The sequence below is a fragment of the Delphinapterus leucas genome, chromosome 10 (genome assembly GCF_059928025.1).
Source record: "Delphinapterus leucas isolate spDelLeu-1000000601 "Yukka" chromosome 10, BTC_Dleu_Yukka2, whole genome shotgun sequence".
In the NCBI taxonomy this organism is placed as follows: Eukaryota; Metazoa; Chordata; class Mammalia; order Artiodactyla; family Monodontidae; genus Delphinapterus; species Delphinapterus leucas.
In genome coordinates, this window is record NC_143138.1 from 82,515,129 (window position 1) to 82,527,613 (window position 12,485).

Genomic DNA, 12,485 nt, shown 5'->3' on the forward strand with positions numbered 1-12,485 from the left:
TGAATATCCTGAAACAAATCTAAATACAAGATGCAATCTGAAGGACATCAAATTATTTTGTGTTTTGGGTTACACAGTCATGTGAGAATTCTAAGTATCAACTATAATTTCCACATGAATAACACCATTAATTTTCATCAGCTACCAACAAAAACAAAACACCCCACCCCACAAAACACTTTCATTTTAATTAAGAGCCTTGGAGATAAGTGCTGTGAGTCACAGGGGTGTTTGCTTCTGACACTGGATGCAGAATAGAGAGCTTGGTGCTTTAAATTTCATTTAAAAAATGTCAGGACGGATTCTAAATATATTAATATTACAATAGCTTAAAAACACTGAAACACCGAGTTAACATTTTGAAATGTGAGAGAATTTTATTTTGTATGGATCTAGTGAAATTTTTGCCTGTGTGGAAAAAGTGAGAGTTCAGAAATTCTACAACTTCCCTGTTCTCGGGTTGGTAGGGAAGGGCAGCAAAATCCCCAACACTGATAAAGAATTAGGAAAGAACAGAATGATGTGAAGAAAATATGGACATTAGTTTGGACTTTTTGCTAGCCATAAAGTATCCAGTGTATACTCCTAAGTAAGATGATCTAGCTTTAACAGTTGAATGTATAGCAAGCCACAGTACCTTTTCTTGAAGAGGTTAATTATAATTTTACTTCCTTTTTCTTTCAAGAAGAATTTGATTAAAATAATTTGTCATTCTACAGTCACAGTAGGTCAACATTTCATGGGTAATAAGAAACTGAAATAATCACTCTTATACTTGAAATTGTCTACTCTTGACATCTCAGAAGACCCACAGAAAAATCTGTTGGTCATGCCAAGCTCTTACTAAACCTACTGAAGTAAGAGAGATGACCACCTTTGTAAAGTCTTAGAGCTGTCTGAAAACATGAAATTAGGAGAGGACGTTTATAAGCATTCTAGGATATGGGCTGGGTGATTTTAAGGTCAGTCTTGCCAAGTACGAAACTATTTGTGATTGGGCGGAGTCTATGACCTAATAGCTCTGGACTAGTGGGCACAGTGAGGTGAGGGTCTTGAAGACACCTTGATGAGCAAGATTTTAGTCTTGCTGAGTAAGCTATCTTAGTTTACACTCTTACCTTCCAGGAGCAGGTGTTTCCTGGTGCAAGCCTCTAAGTAATATTTGTTTGTTCTAGGTGTTGTTTAATGTAGGGGAAGCATGCCCCATCTCAGTATTATTTAATATGGGGAGAAGGAATTGTGTTGTGTGATAGGCAGCCTCTAAAATGGCCCCAATGATCCCTGCCTGTGAGTGTTCATGCCCTTATATAATCCTCTCCCTTTGAGTCTGGGCTGGTCTTAATGGCTTCTATGAATAGAATAGGAAAAAACATGATGGGTTTGTCACCTCAGATTAGATTATAAAACACTGTGACTTCCATATTGCTCTTCCCTCTTTTGCTCCTTCTTGCAGCCCTTGCTCTGGGGAAAATAAGCTGCTGTACTATGAGTAACCTCATGGAGAGGCCCGTGTGGCAAGGAACTTGTGTGTCCAGCCAACAGACATCAAGACCATGAGGCCTGCCAACAGGTCTCTTGTCAGTGAGCTTGGTCTCAGATCCTCCCCCAGTTAAGGTGTGAAAAGACTGTAGACCCAGCTGGTGCAGCCTGGTGAGACCCTGAGACAGATGCACCCTGCTGACCTGTGCCGTGATTCATGACCTTTAGACACTATGAGATAATAAATACTTGTTATTTTAATTTACTGTGTTTGGGGATAATTTCTTATGCAGCAATAGATAGCTATTACGTGTTGGTTTCACTTTTCAGGATGCATGTGTATACCTTCTACTGAAATGTCTACTTATTTCAGAATAAGTGGATTTATTGGCTGAACTATACTGGTTACATTTACTAACTCTGTAGAGTGATATTGAGACTTGAGAACAAAGCATCGTGTTATGTTCATTATGAACATTTCTTCCTTCTGCTCTATAGAAAGTGGCCATATTTTAAGTAGATAGTAAGTACTCTATGAAGGCACAGCTAAAGGGACTGATGTGGGGTTAATGCTTCCTTCATGAGCACACTGGATTAGTGCAGCTTTGTCTCTTTGTCACTTGGTGGGTCTGAAGGTTGCTTGAGAAGAGCAGATGTGTGCCTGAGACCTGCTTCAGAACCAGGATTTCCCAGCCTTAGCCTTGAAGAAGCATTGCCAGAGGTTGGTTGGTAGTGAGTCCTGACCCTCCCACTGTCACCCTCCTCACCATCCACATACCAGCTGCATGAAGGAAACAGTTTCCTTCTCTCACACCAGCCCAGTCAAATCTAGTTCTTGGGAGGCAGACATCTTTTCAGGACTTTATCATTGTCTAAATGTAAAGGAAAAAGTGTCAAGAGTGATATTCTGAAAAATGTTAAAAGGGACACATGGTCACTAAATTGGACAAAGAAAACCAGAGCATAAACCCAGTACGAAATGGCTTCTAGGGTAATTTGTGAAGGGACAATTGCAAACACTGTTCTGGAAATTTTCAAGATATCACATTTCTCCAAGCCCCTGTTAACAAGCTGATGAATTCAGCTGCTGCTGCGGGGGATGAGAGACAGGCAAGAACAATCAGAACGCATTTGTGTTCTGTGTGTCTCCCAGTTGACTTTGGTCTCAAATTTGGATTCAGACAGAGCAGTAGCAAAATTCCATTTCTTTCAAATATGCAACTTATTTGGGGCCATACACCTTGACTTTGTTTGCTTTCGGATTCGTGGAATTTATTAGCTCTTTCCATCTTTATTTTTCTTTTCTCTGTCTACCAACTTTTGTGCCCAGCAATTACCCATGTCTCCCCAGTTTTGCAATGTCTGTGAAGACGTTGAACAAGAAAAAAGAAACTAATGGCCCAGGTGACATCTGTTGACCTTACTAGCTGTGTGGCCTTGCTTTTTCTACTTTCAGTGCCTCATTTTTCTTATCCGAAGTCTCTTCTGCCGGCATGATGAGCTTAACTGATACACGATTCACGCTGAGAGTCTTTACGAGCCATTGCTGAGGTTTTTATTTACGAAAGTCAATGGTTCATATGTTGGGGACCCTGTTCGTATTTTCTAATTTGTTATACTCCTTTCTCAGGAGTGGGTCTCACATCTATTCAGGTCTGCTGTTGCTAAGTCTGCTATGAAGTTGACTTCCAACTGTAAAGCTTCAGGGCCCCCAGATGTCTATATTTTTATATTGCTCTGGAGCTGAGGCATCCAAGGCCACAGTCTGAATCATTACATCAGAGAGGAAAGGTGTTGAGCCTTCATTAGCCTAAACCCTAGTGTAGATGAATCTCCTGGGTAATCCAGAAATTCGAAGCAGTTTCTCAGGGGCCAGATTCAGGATAAGGGCATTCAATGAAGCAGGGTGTACTTAAGAGTTTGAGGGTAGAATAGGCAAAGCTTTGTGGGTGAAGGTTGGTAATGGGATGTGCCTGGACAGCCAGAGTTTTAATCTAAAGTCTAGTTAATAGTAAAGTGGTTCCCAAATGGCCAGCACATTAGAATGCACGTGTGATCTTTTAAAACATACTGAAGCTGGCTTCTACTCCAGACGTCCTAATTTCACTATGTGGAGTGTTACCTGGCATGAAGATTTTTTAAAAGTTCACCATCAATTCTAATGTACAGCAAAGGTTGAGAACCACTGGAGTAATGGTTAAAGGCTTGAGCTTTAAATTCAGACAGATCTTAGTTCAAATTCCAGCTTTACCACTAGGCTATATGACTTTGGTCTAGTTTTTCGACATCTCTGCACTTGGGTGTTCTTTCCTTTTCTTCCCTTTTTTTTCTCCCTTTTTTCCTTCCTCCCTCCCTCCCTCCCTCCCTTCCTTCCTTCCTTTTTCTTTAAATTGGAGATAATATAATATCTGGTGCATGTGATTACTGTTAACATTAAATATATGCTTAGCACAGTGCCCAGCACATAGTAAGTGCTCAGAAGACACCAGCTAGTGTACTACCGCTAGAGTTTCAGTGTTAGGAGGAGGCTTGATGGTGGTTAAAGCGAGGTGTACTTAAGACAGTACGGTGTGGAGAGAAATGTGGCTTCCCTTCTACTCTGACTTCTCCCTGTGGCTGCTTCCAGGAATCAGGCAGGGGGAGTACTTGAGAAAACTGCTGCCTGTTATTCCCCAGGGGTTCCGCCTTACAGGGTCTCATCAGTCAACCCATTTGACTTATTACCATTATGTGTAATTATGAGGTTTGTGTCAAAGGAACAGGTTTGTCATGGTTGTTCTAATTATGGGGAAATCAGATAATATATATATTACACATGTATTTTTATGTCAGGTCATTTAGAAAATAGGCTTTGCTTCTAATAATTTAACAAAAGAAGAGAGAGGTGGTCTAAGACTTAATTAAACCATTTTAAGTGAATGTTGGACTGACAACTTATGGATCCAGATATTTCAAATCTGTGCTGAGAATATACTCAGGACTGTCAAGATTTAATTTGTAGAAAGATGTGTATATTTTAGATCCACATTGTCCTTTATTTCATTTTTAACTGGAGCTAAGCATACATTTTGTAGACACTCCTATCGTTGTTAGCAGATGGCTGCGTTTATACTAATGAACAGTGTCTTTTTTAAATTAATCTTTTCATTTTGAGATAATTATGGTTATCTCAAAAAGTAGATTCACGTGCAGTTTTAAGAAATTTAATGTACTCTTTCCCCAGTTTCCCCCAATGGTAAAATAGCAAAGCTATAGTACCATATCACACCAGGATTTTTTTTAATTTAATTTTTATTTTATATTGAGGTATAGTTGATTTACAACGTTGTGTTAGTTTCAGGTGTACAGCAAGTGATTCAGTTATACATATACATATATTCATTCTTTTTCAGTTTCTTTTCCCATATAGGTTATTACAGAATACTAGTAGAGTTCCCTGTGCTGTACAGTAGGTCCTTGGTGATTATCTATTTTATATATAGTAGTGGGTATATGTTAATCCCAAACTCTTAATTTATCCTTTCCCCCACCTTTCCCCTTTGGTAACCATAAGTTTGTTTTCAAAGTCTGTGAGTCTGTTTCTGTTTTGTAAATAGGTTCATTTGAATCATCTTTTTAGATTCCACACATAAGTGATATCATATGGTATTTGTCTTTCTCTGTCTGACTTACTTCACTTAGTATGATAATTTCTAGGTCCATCCATGTTGCTGCAAATGGCATTGTTTCATTCTTTTTATGGCTGAGTAATATTCCATTGTCTATATGTACCCCATCTTCTTTATCCGTTCCTCTGTTGATGGGCATTTAGATTGCTTCCATGTCTTGGCTTTGTAAATAGTGCTGCAATGAACATTGTGGTGCATGTATCTTTTCAAATTATGGTTTTCTCTGGATAGTTGCCCAGGAGTGGGATTGCTGGATCATATGGTAGCTCTATTTTTAGTTTTTTAAGGAACCTCCATACTGTTCTTCATAGTGACAACCAGGATATTTTTATTGATACAGTCAAAACCAAAACATTTCCATGACCACAGTTCCTTCATGTTGCCCTTTTCTAGCCACACCAACCCTACTCCTCCTTAATGCCTGGCAAACACTAATTGTTCCTTTTGGGGTTGACTTTTTTCCCTCATCATAGTTTGGTATCCAGGTAATACAGTAAGTCCCCTACATACAAATGAGTTCCGTTCCAAGAGTACATTCGTAGGTCCAATTTGATTGTAAGTCCAACAAAGTTAGCCTAGGTACCCGACTAACATAATCGGCTATATAGTACTGTACTGTCTTAGGTTTATAATAATTTTCACACAAATAATACATAAAAAACAAACACAAAAAATAAAAAAAGGGGCTTCCCTGGTAGCGCAGTGGTTGAGAATCTGCCTGCTAATGCAGGGGACATGGGTTCGAGCCCTGGTCTGGGAGGATCCCACATACCGCGGAGCAACTAGGTCCGTGAGCCACAACTACTGAGCCTGCGCGTCTGGAGCCTGTGCTCCGCAACAAGAGAGGCCATGACAGTGAGAGACCTGTGCACTGTGATGAAGAATGGCCCCCGCTTGCCACAACTAGAGAAAGCCCTCGCACAAAAACAAAGACCCAACACAGCAAAAATAAATAAATTAATAAACTCCTACCCCCAATATCAAAAAAAAAAAAAAGAAATTTTAGTCTTACAGTACGGTAATCTTACAGACATGTGAACTAACTTATGTGATTGGACATGTGGAGGCACGTTCGTATCTTTGAAAGTTTGCAACTTGAAGGTTCGTATGTAGGGGACTTACTGTACTAGCTTCATAAAATGAGTTGGGGAATGTTCCTTCTCTTCTGTTTTCTGGAAGAGACTGTATAGAATCAGTGTGAATTCTTCTTTAAACATTTGATAGACTTCTCCAGTGAAATGATCTGAACCTGGAGATTTCTTTTTGGAAGTTTTAAAATTACAATTCAATTTCCTTAATAGCTATAAGGCTATTCAGATGATCTATTTCATATTGGGTGAGCCGTGGTAGATTATGCTTTTTTGAGGAAATGGTCCATTTCATATATATAGTCAAGTTTGTGTGTGGAGAGTTGTTCATAGCATTCCTCTATGTTTTGATGTCTGTAAGTTCTGTAGTGATATCCCATTTCATTCCTGATATTGGTCATTTGTACCATCTCTCTTTTTTCTTTGTCAGTATTATCAAATATGTGATTTGCAGATATCTTCTTTCATTCTGTGGGTGGTCTTTACACTTTCATGATAGTGTCCTTTGAAGCCAACAATTTTTAGTTTTGGTGAATTTCAACTTTTTTTTTCTCTGACTGCTTGTGCTTTAGGTGGTATATCTAGGAAACCATTGCATAATCTAAAGTCGTGAAGATTTACACCTATAGTTTCTTCTAAGACTTTTATAGTTTTAGCTCTTACATTTACATATTGATCCATTTGAGTAATTCTTTGTCTGAGCAACAGGGTCCAATTTCATTTTTTGCATGTAAATATCTTTGTTTTGATTAATGTCTCCATGATGCATCTTTTTCCATACTTTTACTTTCAATCTGCCTTTATTGTTATACTTAAAGTAAGTTTCTTATAGATAGCATAATTTCTATCCCTTGATTTGTGCATTTAGACCATTTACATTTAATGAAATTATTGATATATTGGGACCTAAGCTTGTCATTTTATTTTTTCTTTTCAGTTTGTTGTCTTTGTTTTTTTAGTTTTGTTTTGTTTCTTGGTTTTCTTTTTGTCTGCCTTCTTGTAGGTTATTGGAACATTTTCTAGAATTCAATTTTGGCTTATCTATATTGTTTTTGAATGTATTTCTTTGTATAGTTTTTTAGTGGTTGCTCTAAAAACAAAAAATGGTTTCGTAGACACAACTTATCACAGTCTACTGATGTTGTCATTTTGCCAGTTTGAACGTAGTATGAAAAATTTGCCTTCATTTATGCCCCTTTACCTTTCCTCATGTATAATATAATAGTCTTAAATACTTTCTGTTCATACATTTAAAACCACATCAATGTTATAATTTTTGCTTTAACCATCAAATGTAAATTAAAAAACTGAAGAGAAGGAAAATCTATTGTATTTATCCACACTTTTCCTTACCATGTTCTTTCTTCCTTTCTGATATTCCAAAGTTCCTGTTTTTATCACTTCCCTTCTGTTTAGAGAACTTCCTTTAACTATTCTTTTAGAGTAGGACTGCTGGAGACAAATTCTATTAGTTTTCTTCCATGTGAGAAATGTCTTAATTTCTCCTTTACTTATGGAGGATTTTTTTCTCTGTGTATGAGGTTCTGGCCTGGCATTTCTTTTTTTTTCAGCACTTGAAAAATGTTGTGGGAATTCCTTCTGGCTTCCATTGCTGTTGATGAGAAATCCATTATCATCCAAATAATTTTCCCTTTAGGTGTCATTTCTGTCTTGCTTCTTTTAAGATTTTATTTTGTCTTTTCAGAAGTTTGACTATGATGTTTCTTGGTGCTACAGACTGAAGCGTCTCCCCCAAATTCCAAAGGTGACAGGGCCTTTAAGGAGGTAATTAAGGTCAAATGAGATTATAGGGTGGGGCCTAACCTGATAGAACTGGTATCCTTATAAGAAGAGAAACAGACATGAGATCTCTCTCTCTATCTCTCTCTCTCTCTCTCTCTCTCTTTCTCTCCCCATGCATGCAGAGAGGAAAGGCCACATGAAGACACAGTAAGAAGATAGCTGTCTGCAAGCCAGGAAGGGAGGCTTCACTGGAAAAGCACCTTGCCAGCACTTTGATATTAGATTTCTAGCATCCAAAACTGTGAGAAAATTAATTTTTGTTGTTCAAGCCACTCAGTATGTGGTATTCTGTTTTAGTAGCCTCAGTAGACTAATACACTTGCTGTGAATTAAAATAATTTTTTTTTATCCTGCTTGGGATTTGCTTGATATCTTGAATCTGTAGGTTTATGTCTTTTGCCAAATTAGGAAGTTTTCAGCCATTATTTCTTCAAATACTTTTTCAATACTCCTGTCTTTCTCCTATCCTTCTGGGATTCCAATGGTATGATTCAATGGTAAATATTTCTGTAGTCCCACAGGTTCCTGAGGCTCTGTTCATTTATTTTTTTAAATTAGTTTCTTTCCATTAAGACTGAGTAGTTTATATTGCTTTATCTTTCAGTTCAGTTACCTTTCATGTATCCTGTCCATTCTGATTTTCATCCCATCCATTGAGGTTTTCTATTTTGGTTATTGTATTTTTCAGGTTTAAATTTTCCATTTTGCTTTTCTTTATATCTTCTCTTTCTTTGGAAAGACTTTCTATTTCTGTGCTGAGACTTTATATTTTTTCATTTCAGTGTGCTCTTACTTGCTCATTGAAGCATTTTTTATGGTGGCTACTTTAAAACTTCTATCCTATGATTCTAACGTCTATGTTGGCATAGTGTTGGCATCCACTGATTTTTTTAATTCAACTTGGGATCTTCCTGGTTCTTGGTTTGATGAGTAATTTTTGCTTGAAACCTGGACATTTTGGGTTTTATGTTATGATATTTTGAATCCTACTTAAGTTTTCTGTCTTAGCTGGCTTCTCCAACACTACTGAGCAAAATGGGGGAGTTCCAGCTCCCCACTAATCTTTGACTGTAGGGTTAAAAGTCTTGGCTATCTTCTCTGTCTTCTGATGCCACCCCAGCAGAGTATTTGGGGTGTTTTGTTCAACCTGGCAGGCATGACATCTAGGCTCTCCCATCAGCCCTTGCGGATGACAATTTATTTATTTATTTATTTACTTGCTTACTTACTTTTTTATTTAGTGACTGGAGTAAAGCAGTTATTTTCTAAAAGTTTTCTGTCTTGTTAGGCTGCCCTTTTGCTGGCCTTTGGCTTGAGCAAGCAGAATTTTGTTGGGACTTCTTCTTCTCTGTGCTTGTTAGAATTTCTGGATTGCTTGTTTCTTCTGGCTGGAATACAGGAAGCCAAAACACAAACTCAAAAACCCCCAAATGATACAAACCCAGGGCACTTACCACTGTGTTGTTCCTGGGGTCCCAAGGCCCCCAGCTCATTTGTCTCCTTCCCTCTACCTTTCCGAGTCTCCGTATGTTTCTGTCATATGTAATGCCCAGGGTTTTTAGTTGTAGTTAGCAGGAGGAATAGGAAATAGTATGTCTACTCCATCTTCCCTGACATGGAAGTCCCTTGAACTCTGTCATTTAATTGCTAATGCTTTTTAAATTATTACAATGTGCATTTTGGCTTCTCTAGATTAGACAAAAACAAGCACAGATTTTCTCTTCATGTGTTTGTTACCTGAGTCAAGAGAACACTCTAGAACAGGTGTCAAGCAGGTTTTGGTAATAAAGTTAGCCTCACATTATCTCAAAAGGAAATGTTGACAAATACATTGTATATACAATTCAGGGCTGATCTTTTACTACTGCATTTAAATTTGTGCATGTTATGTTTTTTGGTTTTTTTGTTTTTTAAATCTTGAGTAGCTTGTTAACATACTACCAACAACCCATTCCATTTGGAATTAAAACCTTTCTGTGGACATTAATGTTGTATAAAGAGCAGAAATCAGCACTATAAAATTGGTTTATTTTATAACCAAATGTCAACTAATTATTCCAGTAAGTTAAAAAACCTTGTTCATTTTAATCAGGGTTATATTCATTTTCGTCTTCTGTCATAAAGTATCTCTCCTCCCCTTCCACCTCCCTGTTATGAAAAGTTGTGTTCTTTCATCTGGGTTTTACTATAGGAGTATCATAAATGGCCAGATATATTAAACATAGACGTCTTGGGTGCATTCATGAAAGTGAACCTTACAGCCTTCAGTCTATGGACCACTCCTTATGAATCTGCAGTGCCTTGTGCCTGGGGCTGATGGTCTGTTCTGTGGGCCCCCACAAAGAATCATTTGACTCACTGCCTCCTCCGAAGCACTGTCTTCCCCTTCACTGGGACTGTGTCCAGGGCATGCCCAGTTTTCCATCTTTCACTGCTCTCCCCTCAGTTCACTACAGGTCAGGAAATCTCTTTCTTACTGGTACCCATGCCTTTTTTTTGTTTTGTTTTGTTTTGTTTTGTTTAACAGCTTTATTGAGATAGAATTTACATACCATAAAATTCACCTCTTTTAAAGCAAACTTTTTTTAAAAATTAAAGTATAGTTGATTTACAGTGTTGGGTTAGTTTCCGGTGTACAGCAAAGTGATTCAGATATATAGATATAGATATATAGATATATCTTGTTGTTTATACAGAGTAGTGTGTATCTGTTAATCCCAAACTCCTAATTTATCCCTCCTTTTCCCCTTTGGTAACAATAGTTTTGTTTTCTATGTCTGTGAGTCTATTTATGTTTGGTAAATAAATTCATTTGCATTATTTTTTTGACTCCACATATAAGTGATATCATATGATGTTTGTCTTTCTCTGTATGACTTACTTTACTTAGTATGATAATCTTTAGGTCCATCCATGTTGCTGCAGATGGCATTATTTCATTCTTTTTTATGGCTGTGTAATATTCCTCTGTGTGTGTGTGTGTGTGTGTGTGTGTGTGTGTGTGTGTGTGTGTGTCTCCATTCATCTGTTGATGGACATTTAGGTTGCTTCCATGTCATGACTATTGTAAATAGTGCTGCTATGAACATTGGGGTGTATGTATCATTTTGAATTAGAGTTTTTGTCTTTTCTGGATATATGCTCAATAGTGGGATTACCCATGCCTTTGTTTTAAGTCTGGTTCATGATTCTTTTCCCTTACAACTTCATTTCCTGTCAGAAATCTCAGAATCACGGTCTCTTCTTATACAAATATGAGAACAAAGACCCGGGGAGATTAAAGTGGTTTTGTGAAGATATGTATATTGACAGTGGAAAGAGAGGAAAAGAACCTCAGTTCTCTAATCAAAGAAAATTCTTTGTTATATTTCTTTGATTCTCCTTTTCTCTCTTTGTTACATTTCTATATCTCCCTGGGGACAGAGGAGGAAGGACTAAAACATCACTAACAATGGGTGGTCAATGGTAGGAAGAGACCCAAATCAAGAAATATGAACAACCAGTGACCTCTAATTCGAATCCCCTTGTAAATCTCTGGAACCCAACCCATCTGGTATCAGAATCCGGACACAGGTTGTGTGGGTCTTCCTTGGTATTCTCACAGAAGCAGTCTAAAACATATACTATAAGTTGACATTTGTTGTAAAATAAATCAACTCTTTTGGTTGAAAGTGACAGAAAGCCAACTAAAAATGCCTGAAACATAAAGGAAAAATCATTGGCTCATGTATTTAAGGAACAAGCTTGAGGCACAGGTGTTTAAAATTTGTAGTCAAGAATTTAGCTTTCTACGTTCCTTGGCTCTACCTTCCTGTATTGGCTTAATTTCCAAGTAGGCTCAGCGGTTGCTTATTGTAGTTGTTGCTGTTTTATAAGCAGCACCAGGCTTGCATCTTACAAGCTTAGAAACTGTAGGGCAATGAAGGTCTTTTTCCCAAGAGTCCTGGTAAAAGTCATGCACCTTGGTTCTGACTGTAACTGATAAGGTCATGTGCTCATCTCTGGACCAATCAGTAAGTTGAAGGCTGAAATGCCCTGATTAGCCAACCCAGAACTAAATTCCCTGCACATTTCTTAACCTCAGAGACGGAGTCAGTAAACTTCATGAAGGATTAAAGTGGAAGTAGGATTAGGATTTTTTCCCCTGAGGGAATATTGAAAGGCTATCACCGATGAAGGGGGAAGGGATGCCAGGAAGATAGATCAACATGAATCTGTTACCCATGGAGGAGGTGGTAATGCAGTACAGAATGAGGTCAGGGGAGAGTTACTCCTATGAATACCAAGGCTATCCTTGTTGCTGTTGCTGGGTTAAGTATCTCTTCTGAGTTGGGGATGGGATTATACATGTTCAGATTTTTCACAAAATTTGTTTCAGAATTTTTCTAAAAGTCTTCACCTATCTCATCCCTTTTATTTAAAACTGTCTTTTTCAAAACATAGACCT